The 16,481-nt window shown below is 39.6% G+C and overlaps 1 long non-coding RNA gene and 1 pseudogene across 3 annotated transcripts; both read right to left on the bottom strand.

Annotated features, from left to right (window-relative positions):
* Nucleotides 1-1,129: 1,129 nt before the first annotated feature.
* LOC146578922 (uncharacterized) lies at nucleotides 1,130-5,400 on the bottom strand. 3 transcript variants are annotated; one of them, XR_014891552.1, is made up of 6 exons: nucleotides 5,164-5,400; nucleotides 3,403-4,169; nucleotides 2,755-2,916; nucleotides 2,404-2,511; nucleotides 2,183-2,298; nucleotides 1,130-2,040 (listed from the first exon to the last, which is right to left on the bottom strand). It is a non-coding gene; the product is annotated as an uncharacterized LOC146578922 (long non-coding RNA). The 3 variants fall into 3 exon arrangements; XR_014891551.1 differs by having other exon boundaries at nucleotides 2,183-2,511; XR_014891553.1 differs by having other exon boundaries at nucleotides 2,183-2,511; nucleotides 2,755-2,911.
* A 2,880-nt stretch (nucleotides 5,401-8,280) lies between these two features.
* Nucleotides 8,281-9,934, bottom strand: LOC146578921 (tripartite motif-containing protein 16-like; annotated as a pseudogene).
* Nucleotides 9,935-16,481: the final 6,547 nt, after the last annotated feature.

The raw sequence follows: 16,481 nt of genomic DNA, 5'->3' as shown, positions 1-16,481 counted from the left end.
TTTTGTTGTCACTCATGTTTTTGAACCAAATATTGAAAACAAATCTGACAGACTGGATACCTGGTCAGGGTGTACATTACCTTGTACTCAAGCATCCCAGGACAGAGCCCTGCCCCACCATGAGCCTGGGTGTATACGTGGTTATTAATATAAAAGGACCGATACTGAATATGAATATTTCATGAAAATTGAATTATAATACAAATTAGTAATAAGGGTTTTTCTGCGCCCTTATCTACCCCATACTCAAAGAGCTGCGGGTAGAGAGGGTGACAGGTGAGGATGTCACTGAAGAGAAGATACTCGGTTTCTGGAGTCTCCTGGTCCTGTCAGTATTAGTAGGATGCATCTGCTGTGTCTTCTCGTGGATGCTCACCTACCTTGACTCGTTCTAGCCTGGTATGGATTTCCCAACACTGCGGACAGTGGCCCACGTCAGAGACGTTTAATATTGATTACATATGTCTGAATTGCTAACCCTAACCCTAGCTCAACAGACCACAATGCCCTGGACTGTCAGTATTATTACATGCTGTGAACATAAGTACCTTTGATCACAGTTTATGTTGTAAAAGAGAAGGAATATTGAAAAAAAGATCAACATTGTGATATTATTTCTTCCAAACTGACCAGAAACATGCTTGTCAGACTCTCACAGCAAAGGATCAGACTCACTGTGCATGACAGCTCAGGCCAATGATGTCTGTTAGATTGTCAGTTGTTTAGTGCTTCTGTACAGTGAGGGTCACCGTCTCTATTTCAGAATAATTAATATGCGGAAAACACTAAAAGTTGATTATCTTCCAATATTCTAGCATAATTAAAAAACTTTGACTTTGTAAGTACATATCATTAGTCCTAATGCCAGTATGAGTCTTCATAACTCCTGCTTTGAAATACTGAACTTTAAAATTTACCTGATGAAAGATCATTTACAGTGGCACTCTGTCAGGATCATTCTGACTGTAAGATCACTGTATTAATCTGAATCCTTCTGAAATGTGCTGTGAATGAATGCTGATGCAACTCACTGTGGGAAAGCTGTTAATAAAATGAATCTGTGACACATGCAACACATTCACAGAGGAAGAGGACACAAAGGGAGGACACGCAGAGGCTGTGTTGAAGTCAGAAATCCAAATCTTTATTAAAAAACAGGCGGCGGTTACAAACAGGAAGACAAGCAGTCCATCAAACAGTCTACAGCAGGGGTGTCAAACTCAAATACACAGTGGGCCAAAATTCAAAACTGGAACAAAGTCGCGGGCTAACGTTAGTATTTATTGAAAAGAAATCTTCCTCCAGATATAAGAATGAATCTTTTGTTATGGACTCAAACAAGTATTGCTGAAAAACTGAATATGGAACAAGCAAAGCCGAATACTAAACAATATATATATATTAGCTGTATAATACCAGTAGGCCAGCTCTGATAGTAATTTGGTATGGCTTCGCGGGCCAAATGTAATTAGGCTGCGGGCCAAATTTGGCCCGCGGGCCAGAGTTTGACACCTATGGTCTACAGGGTCAAACATACAGAGAATTCAAACAGCAGTAAAAATAACTGGACACTGAAAAACTTAAAGCAATGTGCGACGCAATAGAAGGAAGCAGCGCAGTATATTCACTGAATTATCATCAATTACAAAAGAGAAAAAGGACGATTTCTAAGGATTATTTTCTTAAATGCAGTTAGAGTGTGGCTGGTAAAGATGGAAACATACAGAATGTAAACTGTGTGAGTTTGTGAACTTTGTTAGTAACAAATGAGGTAAAAAAAACAACCCCAAAACAGACAAAACACAGAAAGAGGCTCTCAGTATTCATTAATAATTAGAAAGAAAAATTCTGGTTGTGGATTTTTACAGTCTTAGTTCCGCTCACTGTCATCATTATAATCATCATGATCAATGGCGAGGTCCTGAGGTGGGCGGGGCTGTCTCTGGTGATGTCACCATGAAGGAACAGCATCTGGCACATGTTGCTGAAACATCTCAGTACACTGGTGTAGTTTCCTCTCCAGCTGTTTGACATGTGACACTTGAACATTAAGGGGAAGAAGAAGAAACAGTGTTAGGTCAGGTGACCACATGGTTTCTAAAGTAACTGACAGGAAGTAACCAGGCCGTTAGAAATGGATGGCATGTGTTTAGAGTTACTGGAGTTGGGTAACTCTACTTACCAAAAGCAGAAGCACACAGATGAAGGATCAGATGCTGAATGTTGCAGGAACATGCTCATGTGTGGTGGTCATTCAGTGCTGCAGGTCAGACAGTCCAAGACTGATATGCTGCCCATCTGAGAGTTTGAAAACACACATGCAAAGATTTATTTTGTATTACAGTCAAAGTTGGATGTTCATTTTTGTCCTTTAAAAATGTTTGTGTATTTGAAAGCACTAACATTTAAGGATGACTTGGATCGTCTCCTTTAAAGGGGAGACAAGTGTATCCACTGATCTACGTCACTTTACCTGGATGATGACTCCTCCCCCCTCACTCAGAAACACTCCTAATATAACCAAGCAAATAAATAATATTGAAGATTTACTTACATCATTACAAAAACATCTCCCTTTGATTCTATTTCTGCATTCCTGCTGAACATCAGGCAACAAATATCTCAATAAATCACAGTAAAATGTAAAGCACATGTTCTCTCTGCTTTGTCTAACCTCTGCAGAGCCTCTGTCAAGAAAAACATATCTGTAAGCATAAAACAAATATACATTTCATAACACGTCACTGGACAAACCTCGGTCAGTTGATTTCCTCTGTGCAGTGCAGACGAACATCAGTCAGCAAGTCAAGGTGGTGAGATGGACTGGTGTCCTTTGTGACTCTGCTGGTTCTTCTGAGGAAACACCACCGTCTCTCCACACCGTCACCATCTGTGAGCACAAACTGCTGCTCTGCTCTGCCAGCATGTAGGAATCACATATCACACACACAGGGGTGAAGAAACATCAGAGCTCAACTTTGGATACTTTAGATCTAAACAGATCAAAGCAGCTCTTAGTTTCAACAATCAGTGAACAGACAAACAATGATACCAAACTGATTCTGTATGAATACAATATGGTATTTTCCATACAGGTGTCAAATTAATTTATTAAAACTAATACAGATATATGTATATTTTTTTTGATAAATTAGTTTGCTAAATTATAAGAATATATTTTTATTTTTTTTTCATTTAACAATTGCAACTGAAAGAAATTAAATATTGAACAAAAATATATTGTCACATTCTGAGCATGCTCAGCATGCTGACAGACTTGAAGTTGCTACAGATTTTAAGAAGTGATAATTATAGGGAAGAAACTTCTCTTTTTCATCCGTTTAATCAAACATTCGATGCCTCAGCTGTCTCAGTCTATAGCGTTCTGCAACTACAACTAACCTGAGGCTTGGATTTGGCTGCAGGTGCCCCTGTACATCCTTCTCAGCAGCACACATGTGGGTACCATTTAATCCCACTTCTTCCTGAACTTTGCTTCATCACAAGACCAAAGGTGGCATCCCGTGTCACAGTCTTATCATCATCCAGAAGAAACATTTGAAGAAACATCATGGAGAAGAAACATTTACGCGCCTCCTGGTTTTGTTTTCTGATCCTGCGAAAAGACTGAGAACAACAAAGCCCAGAGAACACGAGATACACAACATCCAACATTCAGACTCAACAGCCTCCATAAATGAAGAGCACCAGGTTGGTTCAGTTATAGTAGATATAAGCATACTTCACATTACTGGGTATGAAAAATAATGAGGAGGCAAACTTTGAAGATGCAGAGCATGATGTCCCACCATCAGACTGTAAACAAACATCCACCAGGCTTCTTTGTTGGCAGAGGTGATGATTCTCCTATCAGGGATCAGTAGCGTGTGTTAACCTGTGGTATAAGCAGCAGTCACTGAAATATTACTGTTTCAGATAAGAAATCAAGCACATAAAAGCCAGGGTGGTAGGGATCTCTGCAAACTGACTTAGGTCTGCAAGTGTGAAGCTCAACAAAAATCTGACTCTCCAGTCACAGACAAACAAAACCTCCAGCTGGGAGACAGAAAACGCTGTCTGGGTCTGGATGTTGCTGGTCAGAGTCCCACATTAGCACAGTGCTTCTTGGCGCCACTGACCCATGTGGACAGCGACAGTGGAGAACTGTTCTGGAAAACAGAGAAGAGAATTAAAATAACAAAAAGCCAAACAGGATTTCCACAAAGACTCTCTTGGAATCAGCAATCAAAAAATCACTGGTTCATATTAAATATGAACAGGTTCCTTAAATGTACGCAGTTCAGATCTGATTTAATTTAATTTCCTTCACACAGCACATTCGTCCAGGCTGACAGGTAAACATAGAATTAATCTCAGGTAACATGACTCATAGATTCAGTAAGAAAGATTGCAGGCTCTAATATTATTACCACACAATCCAAAGTAAGTTCATCTAGTTTTAGAAACATTCACTGAACAGTAACAGTGTCACAACTAAGCATATGCAGCACACAGAGACACAAAGGTGCCGTTTAAAGTTTAGTGATAACCTGAGTCACTGATCATTTGCAGTATTACAGAGTCTGGCAGTCTTTGCATGATGTCCACGTCACTGTAAGTTTCTAGTGACTCTCAGGTGTGACAGGTGTGCCAGCAGGAAAGAGTAATAATAACCTGCATCCTGAGGTTTGTCATGCAGGATTAAAGCAGCCAGGCTTTGTTCACACAGCTAGGATTGTATTTTACACTGACCCTGGGTCAGTATAAGTATCATACAGTTTAAACGAAGCACTGAAACTTGCACATATTTATTATAGATGCACTGAAGCTAATCGAGATATTTGCTGTCAGTCTGTGGCTGCGATTAAACACTTTACTGGAAACTTTATTAACTAGTAACTTCATCAGTCATGACAGAAGCTAATATTTCTGTGCTAACATCGTTTAACAGTAACAGCTTTCCTCCAATATAAGCTAACGTTTACACCGTAACTTTAAGCTAGCACCATAAAGACGGTAAAACGCGTAATAACATCTACAAATGCATCTTAAAGCTGTTATATTAGCACTCGGTGTATTACTAACATAACCACATTAACATTACTGACACTCGCTGACTTTTAATAGTCATTCTATGAATGCTGTCCGTTTAAATGGTCTTACCTGTACACACTGCATATCCACCGGATTCCAGCCAGAGTGGATTCTGGAGTCTTCCACGCTCCTGTTAGTGATCCTCCATCTGGATGGATGAGAACAACCTTCTGAACAATCTAGCAGGAGATGGCCCATATCTATGGGACTGATTTGTGCTAATAACGCCCATTGTATGGACTGATAACAGCCGAAGCGGGTGAATAAAGTCACCCAGTCGCTAGCTGTGCCATTACCCAGCATACATCACTCCCTCCGTAAATGCAATAAACCATACAAAAGTATCGTTCTGCCTGTTTCTCAGGTAGTTGTTTACATTATATAATTTATTGTGTTCAGTATACGTCACTACAATGTGATTTCGGAAATATATAAATATACGGACAAAAGGCTCTTCCGCGGCAATCTCTTCAATCGGAGGACCCTTCACGTCAATTCCTGACGCGAGGGGGTACCCTGCGCGTCCATAAGTGCAGCAGAGGGAGCCTGACCATGCGTCACACGTTTGACGAGTTGGGAGTGAGAACGTGTTGACCAAACACAGCTGCAGGGTCAGGTAGTGGCCAAGGTCCTGGCCAGAGGCCAGTCAGGACACCGGCTACCCTTTGGCTTATCACAATAGGTCATGACATGGTTAAATATCGCACTAATCCTAATTATTAAATTTTACGCAGCAAGTGGCACAATCTTATAACTTAATCTTATAACTACATAAGTTACATGCTTAATATGGTGATTCTCATATATAAAAACACTTCAGTATAGGTTCAGATGCCTCACCGACATAAAAAGCTGTGCTGTCTGTCTGTGTTTGTTATGGTTGGTGGTGATGTGTGCGGCTGGATGTAGAGCTACAACTGTTTGTGTGTTTGTAATAGCAACTGTGGTTAATACACTTTTTAAAGATGCTGAAAAGCATCAACATGTCGCCGGGTCTGCCGTGGTTCTTTTACAATCCAGAAAAGGCCATAATGGTAAAACTGAGACAACGACCACGGTATAAAAAACCTGTAAAGTTCATTTGTGAAAAAGAACAAAAAGGACAAATAGCTCATTGATTAGGGAAATCACCATCAAGCAGACAGTCACTCTAACAGAGCCTCAGAAGTCCACGAGTCAAAAAAAGAGGAACCAATCAGGCCTTCAAGTTTGTCAAACAGCATTTAAAAGAAATGAGAGCATGGGTCAATGTCATCTCTTTGTATTTGGTATGAAGTATTTGGGCAGAGCTCTAAGTACTATTTCTGATGAAAGGCAACAATGTGGAATGCTACCCTCTTTGGGGGGGAATTAAATTCTCAAATAATGATTTGCGATTTATGCCAGGATTAAAAATAGGTGGACAAATCAAATCATTTCTTTATTGAGACTATTTAGCTCATGCAGATGTCAAATATTGGTGTGAAGTTATAAAAACTGTTTGAAACACAGATGGACAATGGCCCAAAACATACAGTCAAAGCAACCCAGGAGTTTATTCTCCAATGGTGCTAGTTTAAGTCATTGTGCAAAGATATTGTTTTTAAGTTTGGAGAAACCTGCACCCAGCTGTGAATGAAGAAGAATGTGTCTTTACTGGACCCGCCTGGGCCGAACCAAAGTGAAAGACATATGCATAGGCACAAAAACTATCCCTGTGGCAGAGCGTGGTCTGTGGCGGCACACCAGAGGAGATGCGGATGCAGTGGAATATTGTTAAATGGCCAAGTCAGTCAGCTGATCTTTACCCAGCTGAGCATGCATTTCACTTGTTATAGACAGAAAGCTGAACGCCACTGCAGTAAAGGCCTGGCAGAGCATTAAAATGGAGGAAATCCAGCATCTGGTGATGCTCATGAATTTAAGACTGTTATTGCCAGCAAAGGGATTTCAGCCAAGAATCAGAAATGAGCATTTAAACAACTACTGTGTTAAAAATGCTTTAGTTCCTTACATTTTTTTATGTAGTCTTTTTGTTCAGCCCACTAAATTAAACCTGAAAGTCTGAAAATCAACTGAATCTGAGTTTCATTTAAAATTCATTCTGTACAGAACCAAAATAAGAAAGTTGTCTCTGTCCAAATATTTGTGGACCAAACTGGTCTTGAACGTTGAATGGCTGCAAACTTTGAATGTGGAAAAACACATGAGATTTATTTTAAAAAATACCCTTATTTTTTAAGATACATCAGGCTGTTTATCTGTTTTGTAAATATGGTCAGTTTAGAAGGGGAAGAAGAACTTTCTGCAGTGGTTTTACTCCATACTGCCCACTTAAGAAAAGTTTAGGCTCCATTGCATTTCTATGCATTCGCCAAACAAGAAAAACCACTACGCTATGGAGCAACTAAAAGCATGAATTAAGAAAATGAAACAACAAAACTCCACTGGTTATTCAAAACATGGAACAAAATACTCATGTTTATAAATAAACAGACACAGATACTTCATTTAATAAACATACATTTTTAAAGCAAATTTATTTGATAACTGGTGATCAACTTGTGGATACATTACTACAGCATTTTATGAAAATATTTATGAGTTAAAAATTTAACAAAATAAAATTAAATGCATTTCATCTATGACAAACTATAATGATGAGCAAAATATTTTTCAAAAGATACAGAAAATAAAATGTAAATTTTTCAATTTACAATCTCTGGTCAAAGCATGACATTTTTGTTAATTATTTTATTACATTTATTTATGCATGCAAATGTGTTTTCTCCATGGAGTGATTGTGGCTCAAGCGTTGGCAAGTCGTCTTGAAGGTTGCCGGTTCGAGCCCCGGCTCCTACAGTCTCCGTCATTGTGTTCTTTGGCAAGACACTTCACCCGTTGCCTACTGGTGGTGGTCAGAGGGCCCGGTGGTGCCAGTGCCTGGCAGCCTCGCCTCTGTCAGTGCGCCCCAGGGTGGCTGTGGCTATAATGTAGCTGCCATCAATAGTGACTGAACGTAGTCATTCACAAAGTAAAGCGCTTTGGGGTCAATAGGGACTAAGTAAAGTGCTATACAAATACAGGCCATTTACCATTTTTACCATGTCCTCTTTAACATTCAAGGGTGCAACCAACCAAGGGTTAATTTCAAAAAACGCACAAGAAAAGCACAAAAAGTAATTACTTCATTCTGCATACTCAAACTCAAACAAACACAGCAGAGGAGTCTGATCCTAAGAAATGATAAGCCCTCAGTCCAACATAGAGCGGCTGAGTGAATGTTGTCTGGACTCTGTGAATGAGAGTCATGGTGTCAGAGACACTGTAGAAGGACAGAATACCTGCTCTGTGATCCAGGTACACTCCAATTATGGAGGACTGAGGACCTGAAAAAAATTCCAATACTCTTTTATGACTTAATTCATACTCAATAGAAGAACACCTTAACGCCCAGGACTTATCATTATTTCCAAATTCACTTTCATCTCCAGTTCTGCTTATGCTTTTGCATGCGACTGCTATGTAAATACCAAACCCGCTCCACAGTACCTCCCAGTAGTGACGTCCAGTCAGACTTTCTCTGCTCAGGACCTGAGACCTGTTCATGAATCTTTCAGGGTGACCTGGATATGCCTGTTTTTTACTCACAAATGTTGCCCTTCTGTTCTCTTCAGATAATAACAGCCGCATGTTTACAGTGTCTGGATCCAGTGTGAGCTGAGTTGAAAACTTCAAGAATTCCGCTCTGGTTTGTGGCTCTGGCTGAGGTAGCAACACGTCTACATCAGTCACTGTGCGGGAAACTTTTTGCCATCCTTCCTGAAGATCGTCCTGTAGTTTATTTTTCACCTCTAATACAGCAGCCGGCACATCATCAAAGTACAGCAGAGGATGACGTTTAGTGCAGGATACCTCTGTACATTCAGTAAAATTTGAGAACAAAGGGAACATGTGTAGAAACTGAGTGTTATCCTCTGTGTGAGAGAGCTGTTCCAGTTCAGCCTCTTTCCTTTTCAGTTCCCTGAGCTCTTCCTGCAGTTTTTCCAGAACCTCTTTGGCTCGATTTACTTCAGTTCTCTGTTGGGATCTGATCTGTTGCTGGATATCAGAAATGTTTTCCTTGATGAGAAGGAATAGTTGTTGAAGTGTCTTGTTAGTGTCCCTCACAGCTTTATCAGCAGACTCATTAATGGCTTCCATTTCCTGCAGAAACACCTTAACATGTTCTTCTCTGTTGAATTTTTTCACGACACGGCTTCAGCTCTTTCTGCTTTTCAGTTCTTTCTGTTGAAGCTGGGACTGTGTCGTGGCCTTTATGTTCACCCATGGAGCACAAATAACAGATACACTGCTGATCAGTGCTACAGAAAATCTTCATTACCTCACTGTGGTGAGGGCACATGTTCTCCTGAAGCTTCTTGAATGGGTTGACCAGTTTGTGTTTCTTTAATCCATCTACATCACTATGAGGCTGGAGATGGTGTTTACAATAAGAGACCACACAGTGCAGACACGACTTGAAGGCTTTCAGCTTTCTCCCATGACAAACATCACAGGCTACATCTTCAGGTCCAGCATAGCAGTGATCAGCAGGAGCAGCATACAGTCCAGTCTGCTTCACTTCCTCCACCAACTCTGCTAACATGGTGTTTTTCACCAGAGCAGGCCTCGGTATGAAGGTCTGTCTACACTGAGGACAGCTGTGGATGTGCTTCTGATCCTGTCCATCCCAGTGAATTTTAATACAGTCCCTGCAGTAGTTGTGTCCACAGGGAATAGTCACAGGATCCTTCAGTAGATCCAAACAGATTGCGCAGGAGAGTTTGTCACCAGCAATCTTAAATCCTTTCTGTGCCATTTCTCCCCATAGACAAAGTGTCAGTGAATGCATGTGAATGTTTTACAGGTATGAGAGAGAACAAAAGAAGGAAAGCTTTAGATATTCTGAGATTCCAGAAACAGGATCAACAGGTTTGAATGACCTAGTATGTTGTAAGTGCATTGCTATGCATTCCTGCCTCAGTAACTGGAAACGCCTGAGACATCATCTTCCACCAAAAACAAGAGGAAGCTTTGCTTATATTTTATTTAGGTTATTGTAATTGCATCCATATATCATAATAATATATTTGAGAATGCTTTAGAACTCTCTTGCCCTCCTAATGTTACTATTATTATTATTATTATTATTATTATTATCATCATCATCATCACAGTGGTTGAAATGCACCTGCTCAGCACCCCCAAAACTCTGATCCTAGAATCGCCCCTGCTCCACAACAATTGAAACAACTTAGAAACGAGGGATATCCTGTGAAGCCACACTACTACCTACTTTACAGCATATCTACTGACACACAAGTAACAGGTGTCTACATTGGTACATTAACTGCAACAGAAAAAAAATGTTCCCAATGTTACTGGTTCTATGAACGCACACTTGCCAGCATTAGTCCAATTCAGTTCAAGTCCATAAATTACCCTCAGCAGCGCTACTCTACAACTACGCTCTCAATTGCCATAGAAAAATGCAACTCTGCGCACTCTGATTGGCTAATGTCCCCTGTGGGAATCATGCTCCTCCCCAATGACTGTATAAAGTTACAGTCATTGCTCCTCCAATGCAGTGAATGCATGACCGGGCAAGGACTTTGTAACAGTTATGTTTCTGCAAAGGTTAAGCCACCAGTGTGCACAAGGCCTTTGATCAGTGATATATTTAATGTGAAAATATATTTGCTGTTGTTATTTAAGAATTTTCAAATTTACCGTTTTAAAAAGGAAGCAGAAAAAAAATAGTAAAAAAATTATATCATTATTATTATTTATTTTTGATGAAGATGACGAATTACACTGTATACATGTATTTGCATTCTTGAACAGTAAATCTAAATATAAAACGACAATTCAGATTGTGATTTATAATTAAGTATATTATGAACTTGAATTGAAAATAATTTTTCTTTCACTTCTAAATTATCTTTGATTTTTTTTTTTTTTAAAAAGTGGCCTAACAAATTTGCTCAGTACTATAAATGCAGATTTTATTTATTTTAAGTGAACCGTGAATACATTATTGACTGAATGAGTTTAACCTTATTAAACTGAAGTCGCTGAAGTGAGTTTCTTTAATCAAGATGTTTAAAGAGTCTAAGATGTTTATTAGCCATCTCCTCTCTGTCTAATCATAATGTATTTTTTACTTTATTGGTATATTTTGTATGATTGTTTTATGTTTAACTTTTGTGAGAACATACTTTTTTCGACTGTAACGGAGCGAAGGTGATGTTATTCCACAGTGTTTTTAAAGGAGGGAAACCTTCCTCCAAACGGACAGAGCAGTGGAGCCGCCAAGGGAAAGTACACGAATTAAAGACTGTATAATTATAATATAATTTATTATATTTAAACAGCTAAAAATGTAAAATGAATTAAACCAGCCCTGGCCAGGGGACAACACAATAAAAATCAATAAAACACAACATTGAAAGTCCAGTGGCGTCCGCCACGGTATAAAAGTCACTAAGAATTAAAAATCCAGTGAAGCGGTGCAGAAGGGAAACCCGGCGGCGTCTTCGCCTTCCTCTCCGCGTTCTGCGCCCCGGTGCGCTAAAGAAAGAAAGGCAGCGGCAGTCACTACTCTTTTAGGCAGCTACGATTCATTAAAGGGGACAAGTCAAAAGACTTACCCCGGGTGGGCAGAGCTCTCAACTCTGCCCACCGTTTCTTTGTAACCGCCAATCGGTACCGGCCCGGCCCGCCGTCTCTAATTTCCCGCAGACGCGTAATCTGGCCTCCTGTTGCTGCAGCAGTCGGACCGCTCGCTCTGCGTCCTTGGTCGCTGGCGCTGTATCTTCCTCCCCCCTTAACGCCAAGCTCCACCAGCGTTATGTGTCACTGAGCACACTGTGTAAATTACCACTCCCTCCTTTCCTCTCAGGTGTGTCCAATTAGTAAAACGGGAAAATGGCGGAGTCTCTCCAGAACAGATTGACGGTATAACCAAAACATGCAATATAAAAAATAGATAAGCACTTCACATTAAAACACAGCAAAGCAAAACAACATCCGTCCTTCCCTGGATGACACGACAACTATTTTTTTTACAATTATTTTTTTATCTTCACTTTTGAACGAATTTCACTGCCAAACATCAAGTTAAATGTGGTTTCTGATTGGTTTAGATCAGCGGTCCCCAACCTTTTTTGCGCCACGGACCGGTTTATGCCCGACAATATTTTCACGGACCGGCCTTTAAGGTGTCGCGGATAACAAAATAAAACTAGTACCGGTACCGAAAAAAAGAAGATTTATTCATAACACACGTGAAAAGACCCAGGAAAACCGAGTTAACAATAAAAACGATAACAAAATAACGCTGAAAACCGATAAAAACCCCGAAAACCATACATTTCATACCTGAGACTCAACTCTCGCGGCCCGGTACAAACGACTCACGGACCGGGACCGGTACCGGTCCGAGGCCCGGGGGTTGGGGACCGCTGGTTTAGAGTATAGCGCTACAGGTGTATACGCACTACAGGTGGAATGATTAGATTGTGAAACACAAGTTTGTTTTTCATTAAAAAAAATATGATTGACCTCAAACTGGAGATACATTGATTTTTATTGTAAGATTAAACAACAACAGCAAAACAAAAAAAAAAAAAAAATGCGTTTACGTGTCTACCTGGTAGCAGTGGTTGTCACAGCTACAAGAAATCACGTGATCCCTAAAGGTAAAGAGGCTGAGCGCACCTAAGTGTTCGCGGAAGTAACGCGTTGTGTTACTGTGGAATTTTACAATCTCGATTACATGTCGACTCCAGGTTTGTTCTTGCTTTAATGACAGCTTTAATTTGACTTCACAGGATGATGAGAAACTCTGTGTCAGTAATTTTACGTATCGATGTTTACCTCATGCTTCCTGCATGCCGTATACTTTATGTTAATGTCATACGGTGCGAGCTGTTGTTTCTTCAGGTGTTTCTTTGGAAAAACTGTATTTAAATGAAAGGAGATGACCAAAAACTTTGAACATTTTTACGTTTAAGTTTGAACTAATTTGACTCGGTAGATTCAATTTAATCATTAATATTTTATTCCGTTTAGTTTTTCGAACAGCTGAAATGTCTGATGCAACGTCTTCATTCTGGCTCCGGTTGATTTTACTGGCCATTTTCATCCCTTCTTCCTCCGGCGGTGAGTTAAACTATTTTCTGATATGGAAAATGACTTTGGGCCTAGCCCGAACCTTTTTTTTATTCTATTGAGATTAAAAATTTCCTTTTCAAGGGAGACCTGGGCAAGATAGGCAGCAGCAGTATCACACAGCAACAAACTTTTTAAAAAGAAGTTCTTTGGAATTGCGCCACCAGCCGCTGTATTGTTCAAAGGCCTCATTGAACACACACATCCAGAAAAAAAAAAAATCGCAACTCATTGAATTCACGACTGATTTCTTTGCAGAGGTGAAATGAAATTCATTGGAATTCTGGTGTCCATGTCTGGAGTTTACTAATGATTATTAATGATTAATATGATCATAGTTATGGAGGAATAAATAACCCCTGAGGATATTTCTACATACGTCAACATGATGATTCAAGATATTTAGAATCTGAGCTTTCATACTAAAATATTTATTTTTATGTTAATTGTAAAAAGTAGAATATGTGCTTTCAAAACACCAACGAGTCGTGCCTTCCTCCTAGCCAACACAAAAGTACATTTTCAGGAGTTTTGGGCTAAAGTCCTAAAAATTTATGTGTATCTGTATAATATAATTATATGTGAGTCTTGAATTTTGTGTGTGATACAGTATTTCAAAGGAAAAAGCCATGACCTCCGCTACTTGTATCACATATTCCACACATGTATTATTTTCCTGGTAAAAACATTCGTTTTATTTGGGAATTTAATTGCTCATAAAATTGAGTCAATTCATTTAAAGGGTGCATTTAGCTGCTTTGGTGTTCATTATTTCTAATACACCACTGGTAAAATAAACATAGTACGAATACTACTTTTACTTTTGTTTTTCTTTTTTCACTTTGAGCTGTAAAATCTAAATGCAAAATGCAAAACAATTGAGGCATCCCTCCATCGTTCAAACCAGTGAAGTGTCCTGTAAGAATCTGGTTTGAAGCTGAGCTGTAGGCAGCTTGTGTAGGCCTTTTTTTTTATCTCCAGAAGACTTCTTGCTTGATGAAAAAACATCTATGTGGAGACACTTATAATAATTCAATACACTTTAACACAATGATAGTTGATTTTATTGGGTTCAGTTGTCTCGAACTAGCAGTAGGATTATAAGAAGGATTACTTATTTCGTAATCTATTAAAACAAACTGTTCCCCAATGGTAAACTAACTCCTATTCAGAGTCCCAGTCAGGGTTTGCTTGCTCAAAATGAGGCTATAAGTGGCGCCTGCACACCTACAGTAAACACATCAAGTCTGTGTTGGGTGAAAAAAGAACTCAAACTAAGTAATGGCAGGGTTTGTTTTTTTTAATAATGTTGTGGATGGATATCAGCTGAAGATGTGGAAATGTATCAAATGACTTTTGCTTGGGTTTTTAATCCCTGTAGTGGCGGCACTCCGTCTCTATTTCACTCTTCTGTACCGCCGTTAGGAGTCAGTCCGGCAACATGCATTGAAACGCGAGCTAGTCCAAGCATCCTTCTTCTAAACAATATGTTTATTGACACTTTTAGTTTACATGGCAAGACTCGGTCAAAAAACTGTGTTGCTTCCAGCTTATCCAACTCCTCAACTACGTAACTACAGTGCGCCGGAAGCCCAAAATACTAAAAAGCGCATTAGAATGTTGCACTTCTATATTCTATACATTTAACAAATAGTATTTTAAAATCAACTAGAATTATATTCTTAACATCAAACATATATATTTCTCCTCTAATCATTTTACCAGTACAAATAAAATTAACCTTTAATTGGCTCTTACAATCCTCTTGTTGAAACTTCATAGCTTTTGTGTTTGTAAAAATGGGGACATGCCTGCAGCATGCTGGACTTTGAGTATATCACCCAAAACAGTGAAATTTGCCATATTTTTACAAATTGTTTTAAGATAAACTGATGTAATGGTGTCAAATGTAAACTCACTATTTCCATTCAGCAGGGGGTTTGGGTACTCATGGCTTTCTCACTCTAGGTTTTCACACTGTGGTTGGCTGGGTTAGAAGTCAATATTGCCTTTCTCTTTTTTCTCTCACTCAGACCGGATAAATGTGACTGCTGTGTTTGGCAAAAACACAACTCTGCCATGTCAAGCTTTAAATGGTAATAAAACCATAATAGGTCTAGAGTGGAGTAGACCTGACCTGGGGAAAAAATATGTCCTTCTGTACCGGGACAATCAACCTGATCCTACCAAACAGCATCAGTCTTTTAAGAACCGGGTGGATCTGCCGGACAATCAGATGACAGATGGAAATGTGTCTTTGATTCTGAAGAATGTTACGACTGCTGATGCTGGTATATATGAGGTTCGCATAAGCAGAAAACGCAGGAAGAGAGCATATCTGGACAGTGATCCCATCTGCACCTTCAGCCTGAGAGTTGTTGATCCTCCAGGTGAGTGAGTAGAGTTGAGTGTGTGTGTGATCAGAGGTGAAGCTGCTTCCTGCTTGTTGATGTTTGTTTCTAAAGATGTTGTTGATGAGACTTTGTAGAAAGCAGCTGGTCTGAGTGATGTGATCAGAGTGCAGTAGATAATGTCTGACAGCAGTTTGAAGAGGAAATGGATTCTGTTCTGTTCTTCACTCATCACCTACCTGACAGCTGACACCTCACACCTGTTTCTCACCTGCAGGTCCACCAAGACAAGCGAAAGATGAAGGAAAGACTGAACTGATAGGTGGTCTGACAGCTTTTGCTGTGGTGGTTGTTGTTGTTGTTGTTGTTGCATTTGCTGTGCAAAAACAATGTGCCCAGTGTAAATATAGGGCATTACCCTCTAAACACTAGTGTAAACAATAGTAAGACAATAAGTGTAACTACAGTATACTATACTGTAAACACAGATGTGTCTACAATATACTATAGTGTAAGCCCGTAGTATTCTAAGCTTACATTACATTACACTGTGACCTTACAGTACACCAGACTGTAAACACAGGTGGATCTGCACTATACCATTGGCATGGGTGTATCTTCACTACACTCTTAGCACATGTGTACATACACTACATGTGTTCACATTTATGCATACCCTACATGTGTTCACTTTTGTGCATACACTACATGTGTTCACATTTATGCATACCCTACATGTGTTCACTTTTGTGCATACCGTACATGTGTTCACATTTGTACATACACTACATGTGTTCACTTTTGTGCATACCGTACATGTGTTCACATTTGTGCATACCCTAC

This window comes from Mchenga conophoros, linkage group LG3 (assembly GCF_057382185.1).
Source record: "Mchenga conophoros isolate Kocher_MC1m ecotype Shallow Benthic linkage group LG3, M_conophoros_male_GT1.1, whole genome shotgun sequence".
NCBI lineage: Eukaryota > Metazoa > Chordata > Actinopteri > Cichliformes > Cichlidae > Mchenga > Mchenga conophoros.
This window is presented reverse-complemented; position numbering and strand designations above follow the sequence as displayed.